The sequence below is a fragment of the Sesamum indicum genome, linkage group LG5, assembly GCF_000512975.1.
Source record: "Sesamum indicum cultivar Zhongzhi No. 13 linkage group LG5, S_indicum_v1.0, whole genome shotgun sequence".
Lineage (NCBI taxonomy): Eukaryota > Viridiplantae > Streptophyta > Magnoliopsida > Lamiales > Pedaliaceae > Sesamum > Sesamum indicum.
Genome location: NC_026149.1, coordinates 8,062,433 through 8,073,604, shown reverse-complemented (window position 1 = coordinate 8,073,604; position 11,172 = coordinate 8,062,433).

The following is an 11,172-nucleotide window of genomic DNA, read 5'->3' as shown; positions in this document are numbered from 1 at the left end:
TGTTGACGATTCTTCTGCTTTTTTTAGCATGATCTGACTGAGAAAGTGTTAAAATTGTAAATAACCTAAGATGATTCATCGATTTTGTATAGTTGATGGAGATGTCTAATGAGTACAGCCTTGTGTTTTTCTTTTGGCTTCCTCTTTCTCTGTTCATGCTTTGAAGTAGAAAAATCGGACCAGCATCTCCTATTAAGTATTATGAGTATAATTAATTTGAGTAAATTTTGCTAAAGATTGGGATTGTGGAGCTATTTGACTTTTTCTCCTTGTTGCTTATGTTTTTCATGTTTCAAGTAGATATATGTACATGCAATTCTTAATCCTTTCACTATGTTTTGGAGCTCTGCATGTAAATTAAATGACTATTCTTGAAAATTGGGGATACCTATTAGTTGTATTGATAATGCAGATTCTAAACTGGATGTTGCAAAACAGACAAAGAAGACTCAAACTACTTGAGACATGTTATTTGATGTGGGACTAGATGTTGAGTTTAAATGCAATCATTTAAGTAGAAAATTGTTGAACTAGTGCACACTGGTCAAGTGGACAAACTAGTGAAAAAATTCTGCTAGCACTATTTCTATTTGATATGATAGCTCTGCTCTAATCTCAAGAGTTATTTATAGTCAGAACAAGAATTTAGTATGAATCAGGCATAATTGAAGGAGAGAACTAAATGTTAATTACACGATGAAAATAGAGAAATGGAAATGATTCTAAAAGTTCTAAAGATATCTCTATCTCTCATATGTAACTTTTCTTCTTGACCACCAAGAATCTTGTAACTCTCTGGCATAGGTCTATGTTCAATTGAGAAGTTTTGAAATTTGTATTGTATTTTCTTAAGTGACTTGAATTACCATTATATAAAATTTGATTAAATGTTAGTTTCTCTTTTCTTATATCAGTAGATAAAAAACCTTGGTACTCAAAATAATGGTTAATTCATCTAGCCTCCTTTCTCTATCAAGTATATCTAAAATCGCTAAAAATTGCAGAATAATGAATATTGACTGTAGTTGGATGTGGAGGTGCTTGGATAATAATCGGTTTCTTTTAGATGAATTTATAACAAAGGTTGATCAGAAGTTCTTGAACTTTGCCTTTGATAACCCATGATTTCTGAATAATGGACAAATTAAATGTCCATGCTCTAAATGCGGCAACACGAGAATTTTTAATCGAAGTGATGAATTTGCACATAGTAAAAAATGGATTTACTCGAGGTTATAACATATGGTACGCACATGGTGAATCCTTGAACACAAGAGATGATGTGGGTGGTTCTTCAACTACTCCTCAAGTAGAAATGTCACGTTATAGAATAATGCTGATGGATGCAATAGGCTTTGGGTTCAGCTTAAACTTCACGTGTGATGAACAACTGCCTAATCCAAAAGCACAAAAGTTTTGAACTTATTAAAAGATGCTAACGAACCATTATGGGATGGTTGTAAAAATCACACAAAACTCTCTGTTATGGCCCAACTATTAAGTATCAAATCAGAGTATAATTTACCTGAAGCTTGCTGTGATCGACTTATGTCAACAATCAAAAGCATGTTGCCTGAAGATGAAAAGTTGCCAGATAACTTCTACACGACCAAAAAACACTTAGGTAAACTTGGTGTAGATTACGAAAAAATTGATTCTTGTGTAAACAATTACGTATTGTATTACAAAGAGAACAAGGGCCTTCAAGAATGCCCTATATGTTATCATCCTCGATATAAGCCAATCAAGGCAGGATCACGAAAAAAAGTACCTTTCAAGGTGTTGCGTTATTTGCCTTTGATGCCTAAGCTCAAAAGGCTATATGCATCTAACTATACTTGTGAGCACGTGACATGGCATGCAAATAATAATTGAAGCCAGAAAAGTATGGCAGATCCATCTAATGGAGAGGCGTGGAAACATTTCGATCGCACTCATCCATCATTTGCCTCAGATGCATGTAATGTGCGGCTTGGGTTATGTACAGATGGTTTCACTCTATTTGGGAATTCTAGTACTCCTTACAATTGTTGGCATGTTATTATTATTGTATAATATTCCACCATGGATGTACATGCGAAAACCTTTCTTGTTCTTGAATATGGTTATACCGGGCCCAAAAAGTCCAAGAAAAAATCTTGATATATTTTTACGCCCATTAATAGACGAGCTGAAAATATTGTGGACATTTGGGGTGAAAGCTTATGACGTGTGCAAAAAATAAAATTTCAAAATGAGAGTTGCTCTTTTATGGACGATCAGTGATTTCCCTGAAATGCGATGGTATCTGGATGGAGCACTCATGGGTTGTTGGCATGTCCTTATTGTATGAAAAGGACAAAATCTTTTAGACTTCGTTATGGAAAGAAGGCATGTTGGTTTGATTGTCATCGTCAATTCTTGCCTCCTGACCAACTCTATAGAAGACAAGCCTTCAAGTTTCGAAAGAGAAAATGTAAAAATGATTCTCCACCTATGCACTTAACTGGAGAAGACATGCGACAAAGGGTGGATGAGCTTCCTAATACCATCTTCGGAAAACCACCAGGTGGTACACAACCAATTGATGGATTTGGCACGACACATAATTGGGTTAAAAGGAGCATATTTTGGGAGTTACTATATTGGCACACAAATCTTATCCAATATAATTTGGATGTTATGCATATTGAAAAACACGTCTTTGATAATATCTCTATCACCATTATGGATGTTAAAGATGAAACAAAAGATAATGTCAGATCTCGAAAAGATTTGGAATTGTATTTAGTCATACTGAGATGCATTTGTTTGAAGGTACAAATGGAAAAATGTACTAACCTAAGGCACCATATACTTTAAGTAACACAGAAGAAAGAATTGTGCTCTTGGGTAAAATCATTAAAGTTATTTGATGGGTATTCTTCAAACATTGCTCGTTGTGTGAATGAAGAAGAATGCAAATTTTATTGGGATGAAGAGTCATGACTGTCATGTGTTAATGCAAAAATTACTCTCAATTGTATTTAAAGATCTACTACCAAAACCTATTTCGGAAGGATTGACTGAACTCAACAGTTTCTTTAATGATTTATGTGCAACTATATTGCGTGTGGAGCACATGCTAAAACTTGAGAAGAACATTGTTGAGATATTGTATAAGTTTGAGAAAATATTTCCCTCCAAACTTCTTTGATTCTATAGAACATCTACCAGTTCACCTTGCATATGAAACTAAGGTTGGTGGGCCTGTACAGTATCGATGGATGTATCCATTTTAGAGGTAAATTTTTTAAGTTCAATTATCTTATATAACTAGAAAATATAAGTTATCTTGTGTAAATTAAAAGTTTAACAAATTTTAGGTTTCTATACCATTTGAAGAAAAAGGTTGGAAATCAAGCTCGAATTGAAGCATCAATTGTTGAGGTGTATATGATTCAAGAAGTCTCAACATTTTGCTTTTCATATTTTGAACCACAAGTAAAATTCTCATTAAATTAGGTTCCATGAAATGATGATGGAGGAATGGTAGATTCTTGTGAAAGTCTATTTTCTACACATCCTGGACGACCACTTGGTTTTAGAATTACAGTTAGATTTTTTGATGACGATGAGATGAAGGATTCACATAGATATGTCTTGATGAATTATGAGAAGATCGATCCATTCCTACAGTGAGTGATCTAACTCGTGCATTATGTCCTCACAAATGTTTCAATTGAGTTGTGTCTATAATTAATATATGGTTATCATAACTTCTATAGGAAATTTAATGAAGAAAATAGAAAATAATTTTCAAGAATAACTGACATGGAACTTGAAACATTGCGGGACACAGATTTTTCTTGGTGGCTACTTGCTCATGTAAGTAATAAATTACTTTCTAACAATGTACATATTAGCAAATTCAAAAATTATGTTATCTTATAAATTATTATTTTTTTTAGATTCGAGATACCCGTAACGAAGTTGACGACCTATAAGAAAGTTGGCTCATGGCCCCAGTCGACGTATTTCTTGCTATAAAGGGTACTTTGTGAATGGATTCAAATTCCACACTTTGGTACTTTGTGAAGGTTACGACACTTCTGATAAAGGGCTTAAGTGGCACACATATGGTCTTGTGGAAATTAATCATAAATTGAAATTAAAATCAAATGACCCTTTTATATTAGCTTCCCAAGCACAACAAGTCTACTTCACAAACCTTCCGAGCATCAAAAGAGAGATGAGGCATTATCAAAGTAAAGGCTACCAGTAAATTTGACGTCCCATTAGCTGAAGGACAAGACGAGAATATTGAGCAAAGAGTCGATATTGCTTTTCAAGAGGATGAGACATCTGATCCACACCAAATTTTTATTGAAACTGTTCAAGATGAAAACAATATTGTTTCGAATGCTGTGGTAGAAGAAGTAGATGCAAATGAATTTGAGGGACTTCAACATGGTGTAGATTTCAATGAAGTCATAATACAGGATGAAGATCATTGGGAAGGAGAAGAATTCGAACCAGAAGATGATGAGCAAGAAAAAGAATATGATACAAATAAAAATGATGAGGATATGGACACTGTTAGTGTAATTTTATTTATTTAATTATTTCTTTCTATCGCTTTATATGCATGTCATATTAGCCTTGTTCGTCATAGTAATCTCAATTTTAGAACTTAATAGGTTTTTTTTCTGTTTGACACAGGATGATGACTAGAGGACGAGCCGGCGAACGTGGACGAGGGAGAGGGGCGGTGGCGGGGTAGAATTTGCAACTTCGAGATAAGAACAAGGAGTTAGTGGGAGATCACTTATCACAACTTGAAGATAATCCAAGTTCTAATCCTAGTGAAGAGGTGTGTGGACAAAATATCTCATCTCGTATTCTTCCAAGAGGTTTGAATAGTGAAACGCAAGTAAGACAATTTTTCACTTTTATTTTTTTATATTATTTATTATGCATTAGACAATTTTTATTTTTTTTATTTTTTTGATTATAGGTTGGTGAAACAATACCTTCAAGATCTAAAATTGAAGAAAATATAGGACAAAGTGAAGATATTGTATCACGTGGACATCGATGGGGACCCAATAATGGTGCTCAGATACCAGATCATCCAAGTAAAAGGACAAAAGTGATAGTGGTGAACAATCAATAATTTCGAAGCTTCTAAAATTGAGCTTAATATATTCATAAATAATGTTAGCTCTATTTCTTAATTTTATATATTTTTGAAATTTATTTTATCAAAATAGATTTATTGAAAGTGGTGTTACACAAAACCTCACAAATGATATTAAAGGCATGGTTACTGAGGCATGGCCAAGATGGCACGCAGTGCCAAAAGCATCTAAAGACTTGCTATGGAAGAACTTCAAGGTAATAAATACTATTTATATTTAATCCAGTTTATTCATTGCTAAATTATATAGACATATTTTTGTAATTATTTAATGTGATTTACTATTTTGAAATGTGATAGTACCTCGGTGGGATAATCTAACCGACGAGGAAATGAGGAAGGTGCAGAATGAAAATGCGAGTGATCGATTTAAAGATATACAAAGCTAAGCAAAAGGCACTGAATGATGCGCACAAACAGTTAGGTAGAGAACCAAAGACTAGTGATATGATTGATAGAGGTCCTTAATGGTTAAATAATCAATTATGGAATGAGCTAGTTTAGAAGTATTGGGCCTCAGAAGATTATTTAGGAAAATGTCGAACTGCCCGAAAAAGTCGTTTGATTGAAAAAGATGGTTCGATAACAAAACACACTGATGGTTCTATTCCTGTAGTGCACATAGGCAAAAAATGGTAAGTTTTAAATATAAAATTTTTAGATATCTTTTATGCAATTTTTTAACGTGTGAATTAATATTGTTTTGTAAACTATAGGAAAAAGAACTTAGTAGAGAAGTAACTGATCTTGAGTTATTTCAAAGATGCCATAGAAAGAACAAAGGACTTGGGGACTTCATCGACAACAAATTCAAAAGAATTAGTGTAAGTATAATTTGTCATTGGATTTAAATATTGGTTAGTATATATGTTGAGAAATTTTGTTAGACTTTTATTACATAAATGTTCCTTTGTATCTAATGTACGTGCATAGGAAGAATACCTTGCAAAAACGGGTTTGTACTAATATTTCTTCACTGTCTTCATTCGATATTTCAACTTGGTATGATATCACTGGAGGTCCTTTTAAAGGACGCTTATATGGGTTTAGATGTAGCTCCTCATCTACAATTCAAGTTCAGTTAGTTCTACTCTTAAAGCATCTAGCGAGAAGCTTAATAAGTTGACAAAACTTGTAGAGGACATGGGCTCTAATGCTACAAAGATGGAAGAAGAATTTTGAAGACAAGAAGAAGAAAATAGAAAATTGTTTGAAATTGCCTTTGAAGGAGCTCGAAAGAGGAAGGAAGAGGCTCGAAAGAGGGAGGCAGATCTACAAGAGTTAGTTCGAAAATTATTTCAAGATGTGGGATACACAAACCATCAATTTACAGGTGGGTCTGGACAACAGGAGTAACAACATACCAGGAAAGATTATTAGTTCATTTTTTCTGTTGGTTGTTTATTACTTAGTTTATGTTGATTTGGGTTGTACATTGACTTACGCTTGTTGATTTGGGAGTGCAGACATTGATATTATTTGGATGATACAATGACATCAATTATATTATTGTTGGTTGTATTATGAGTATCTTTTTAGTTAATATTTATTGTTCTTGATTTGGAAAATTCAGATTGGGTATTGATTGAATGTATTTGATGGTATAATGACCAGCATATTAATTTGGGCACACAAATTAGAAAATCTGCAAAAAAGAACGAAAAAAAGTTAAAGACGAAAAACTTTTGGGAGTTTAGAGACCGAATTAGGGACGGATTGGAGACGCAATTTGTAAGGTTTTACAGACAGATTAGAGACGGAACATTTTGTGCTTTTCAGAGACAGAATTAGAGACAGAATTAACAAAAAAAAACTTTACGTTTAGAGAAGGATTGGAGATGGAAAATACTTTTTTATGACGAAACCAGAGACGAACTGCCTATGGAAATCAGAGAGGATTACTCTAAAACTTCCTTCTTCTTTGTCGACAGAATCAGCAACGGAAAGTTTCGGTCTCAGAATTAGAGACAGAATATTTTTGCATCTAATATTAGCCAAGGGGCTTTCAGCCACAGAATGCGGCAACGGTTTTCCGTCGCTGATTTATTTTAGAAACGAAAATTTTCATCGCTGATACCCTGTTTTCTTGTAAGTAAAACTTTTTATGTTAATGTACATTATGTAATACAAGAAATTTATTTGCTAATGAATTTTAGTAAAAAAAAAAATTATTTTCTAACGAATTTAGCAACGAATTGTTTAAAATGTATGTTAAATAATTTAGAATAACAATGAAAATTTTATTTACTAATTAACTCGACACTGACTTTTCAATCAACAATTTTCATAGCAATATGTCGTTTTCTTGTATTCAATACCAAAATCCAGGTATATTATGATAGTTATAATATCCAGACTGGACCCAATATTATTATATTAGACTCAAACGTAGATTCTAAGCCCATTGAAATAAATATTTTGGGTTGAACAGGATTTACATCATAAAATATCCGTGATATAGGCATCAATATGGATAAAATTAATAATTCAAAATATATATATTTATCTGTTAATTTAAAATCATTGAATTTATATAAGCTTTTAGTAAATCAATCAATTGGATTTATTTGACAGCTGAAAATATTTTAAATTTTGTACATATTTTGCTAAATACTTTTTGCGTAATCATATCTTGACCAAATTTGATGGAGCTTTTTATTTTATTTTCAAAGTGACAACTCAATACGTTTTTAAGAAATTAATTTGAATGTAACGTGATATTTATCAAATGAATAAGTATGTGAGAAAATTAGTTAACCCCGACTAATATATAAAATAGATAAAATTTACTTGAATCCAAATATTAAAAGTATCATCAAAATGATAGTTGAACACATATTCAAATGGATAAAACATTTATGCCGAAGTTAAAATATCTTTCATGCTTAAATATTCTTTTATATATATATATATATATATATATAATTGGACCCAATCATATTTTATATAACTTTTGGGGGATAATATGTTTGGCCCCATAAATTAGGCTCGTTTTATTTTTTATGTCATTCGTCGGGATTGATACTTTTAGTCCCATAACTTATAAAAAAAGCATTTTTGGTCCTTATTTACTTTTCCATCTATTATTTAACAATATAGGTTACGTGCTCGTTAAGTATTTTTGGCTGGAGGAAAAATTGAAACTTCCTTCCCTATGAAGGTTCCACTTACTCTACTTGATTCATTTGTGCAAGAAATGATTTTTTGTGTTGCTTCTACTTGGCTTCGACCAATAAAAATATGGGAAGAGTGAGATTCAAATTTTGTTCAGAGCGAAATTCCCCTTTCTTTGTCCTAATTTCTTTTAAAATTTGTTTTTTCGCTCAAATGTAGTTATATTTTTGCCTCCAATAATAGTTCAGGTTGAAAAACGTGCCAATTTCTCCTCCAATCAAACATACTTAATGGCCACCTGATGGGCACGTGACGTTTGCCGTTAAATTATAGACGAAAAAGTAGATGAGGACTAAAAGTGCTACTTTTTATAAGTTACGGGACTAAAAGTGCTAATCACGTAATGTATGGACCAAATGTGAAATTGGTCTAATTTATAAGACCAAAAATGTTATTTTACCTAACTTGGACAAGACCAAAAATGAGTATTTTATGGGTATGATTCGGGGAGCTCAATAAATATATATTATGGGTATTTATTGAGTATGAGTACGTAGGATATACGTACTCGTCCATTAACAAGCCTACTTGGAATCTACCTATTTCTTGGTAACAAAACAAGCCTATTTGGAATCTACCTATTTCTTGGTAACAAATAAACTAAAGTTGCTTGATACGAATATTAGAAAATGGCTACTTGCGACGGCTTTCGCGATGAATTGTTTGAGAAAGCCAATGCAAACAAAAATTTGCATGTTCGTTTTTCGATGCTCACAAACTCGCGCAATAGACTCCGTCGGAAAGTATTTGCAATGGTGACAAAGGATTCATCCCAATATTTGGAACAAAAAGTCACTACAAAAAGCAAACCTTTAGCAACGGATTTTTGCAATGTATTTGACAAAAAATTTGTGGCAAAATAGATTTGCCATGTACGTTTGTAATGGAATATCATCCATTGCTATAGGTATCACTGCTGTATAGCAATGATTTTTTCAGGCGTTGCAAAGCTTTGCAACAATATTTTCTATTGTAAACTTTTCTTGCAAAATAAGTTGTTAAAAAATTTGACTTTTCATATTTTACAACGATTTTTGCAATGATATATTCGTGAAAAAATTGATGGCCATTTCATTGTAAAATTCTTTTTTATTTTCAAAGATCTTTGCAACGCGTTTTCCCAATAGCAGTTCGTTGCAAATGTTGCAACGAAATATTTTAACATAATCTATTGCAAAATAATTTTCATTTATAATGACATTTGCAATGGAAGTCGTTGTAATATTGCAATGCATATTTCGCAACAACATTCCGTAATAAATTTTGCTATAAATATTTTTTTAAAATTCATTACAAAAGCATTTTCATTTGCAATGGAAGTCATCGCAAAATTGCAATGTATTTTTATAAAGACAATCCGTTGCAAATCTTTTTTTCTGGCAACGATATGAATTTGCAATGTAATCAATGTAATTTAATATTTAATAATAAAATTATATTTTATTTGACTATAATAATCTATAAATTCAAATATGACAAATTAAATATTTAAGAAAAAATACATATAATAAAGATAATTCAATAAAATTAACAAAATAAAAGTGTTAAATTATAAAGTATTCATAATTAAAAAGGGGGATCAAATTTATTTTCACAATATTCTTAAGGTGATTGGTCAGAACGGGATGGCGAATTATTGTCACGAAACTATCTTTTGATTCGCTAGTATCTTCTTTGAGGATAGTACCAAAAATATCCGCCATTAACCTGATTAGCTTTTCCATCTTTTTACTTGTGCGCTTCATTTCTCATTTCATGGTCTTGTTTTTCCAAAGCAACTTGTGCATCAAATTTGATCCATTCTGCTCAAGTATTAGACTGAGGGTGGTTTTGTTAGCCGTGATGGAACAAGTGGATATTCTTGCCTCTGAACTTATACCCCAAACTCACCCCTTCTTTGCTCCTCTAATTGCATCCAACCATAGTTCCTAATCGTTAATCAATTGTGCTTGATGATGACTCGGGTCGATTTTGACAAGCAATGTTGCGATCATCACTCAACTTTTTAAATTTTCTTATACAATTAAGAGTAATATAATTAGCAAATATATTAAATGCAATTAGTAAATTATATAAACTTACAACTGCATCTACAAACCGCAGACCAGCACAATTGCCTTCTTTTGTTTTCCAACACTTCTCCAACTGCTCAATGAGTGTAGGCGAGCGGCCGAGCAATTTCACCAAACAAAGTTTACAAGGATTAATTTTGAGTAAAAAATTAATTATAATCTAGAAAACAAAAATTAAATTATTTATATCTTACCAACTTCCGTTTGTGTTCAGAAACAAAAGCAGAACCACGATAGATAGTAGATGCTGAACTTAAGAATGCATACACTTTACATAATAATTAGGGAAAAGAATTATTTTAGTCCGCTAAGTATGCCTAATTTTAATTTTAGTCCGATAACTATGTCCATTTTTGTTTAGGTCCAGTAACTTACGAAATTGCTTACTTTGAGTCCTCTGGCAAATTTTCGGATAATTTTACCCCTATGAGTGCATATGGAATAAAACTGCCTTTCAAAAGTTGCATATGGGTAAAATTGTATAAAAATTTGCCAGAGGACTAAAAGTAAATACTTTCATAAGTTAGTGAACTTAAAGAAAAATGGACATAGTTATCGGACTAAAATTAAAATTGGCATACTTAATGCACTAAAATAATACTTTTACCTAATAATTAATAGATAAATGATTTGGACTTCCTCAAGTATTAAGCCTTATTCATCACATGAACATAGGATATGTCTGATTTGTTTTCAAATGTAAGACGCATTGTTAGCTAGCTTAGCTTATTCAACTTAATTGGTTTAGCGTGTAAGCCTAATGCATGT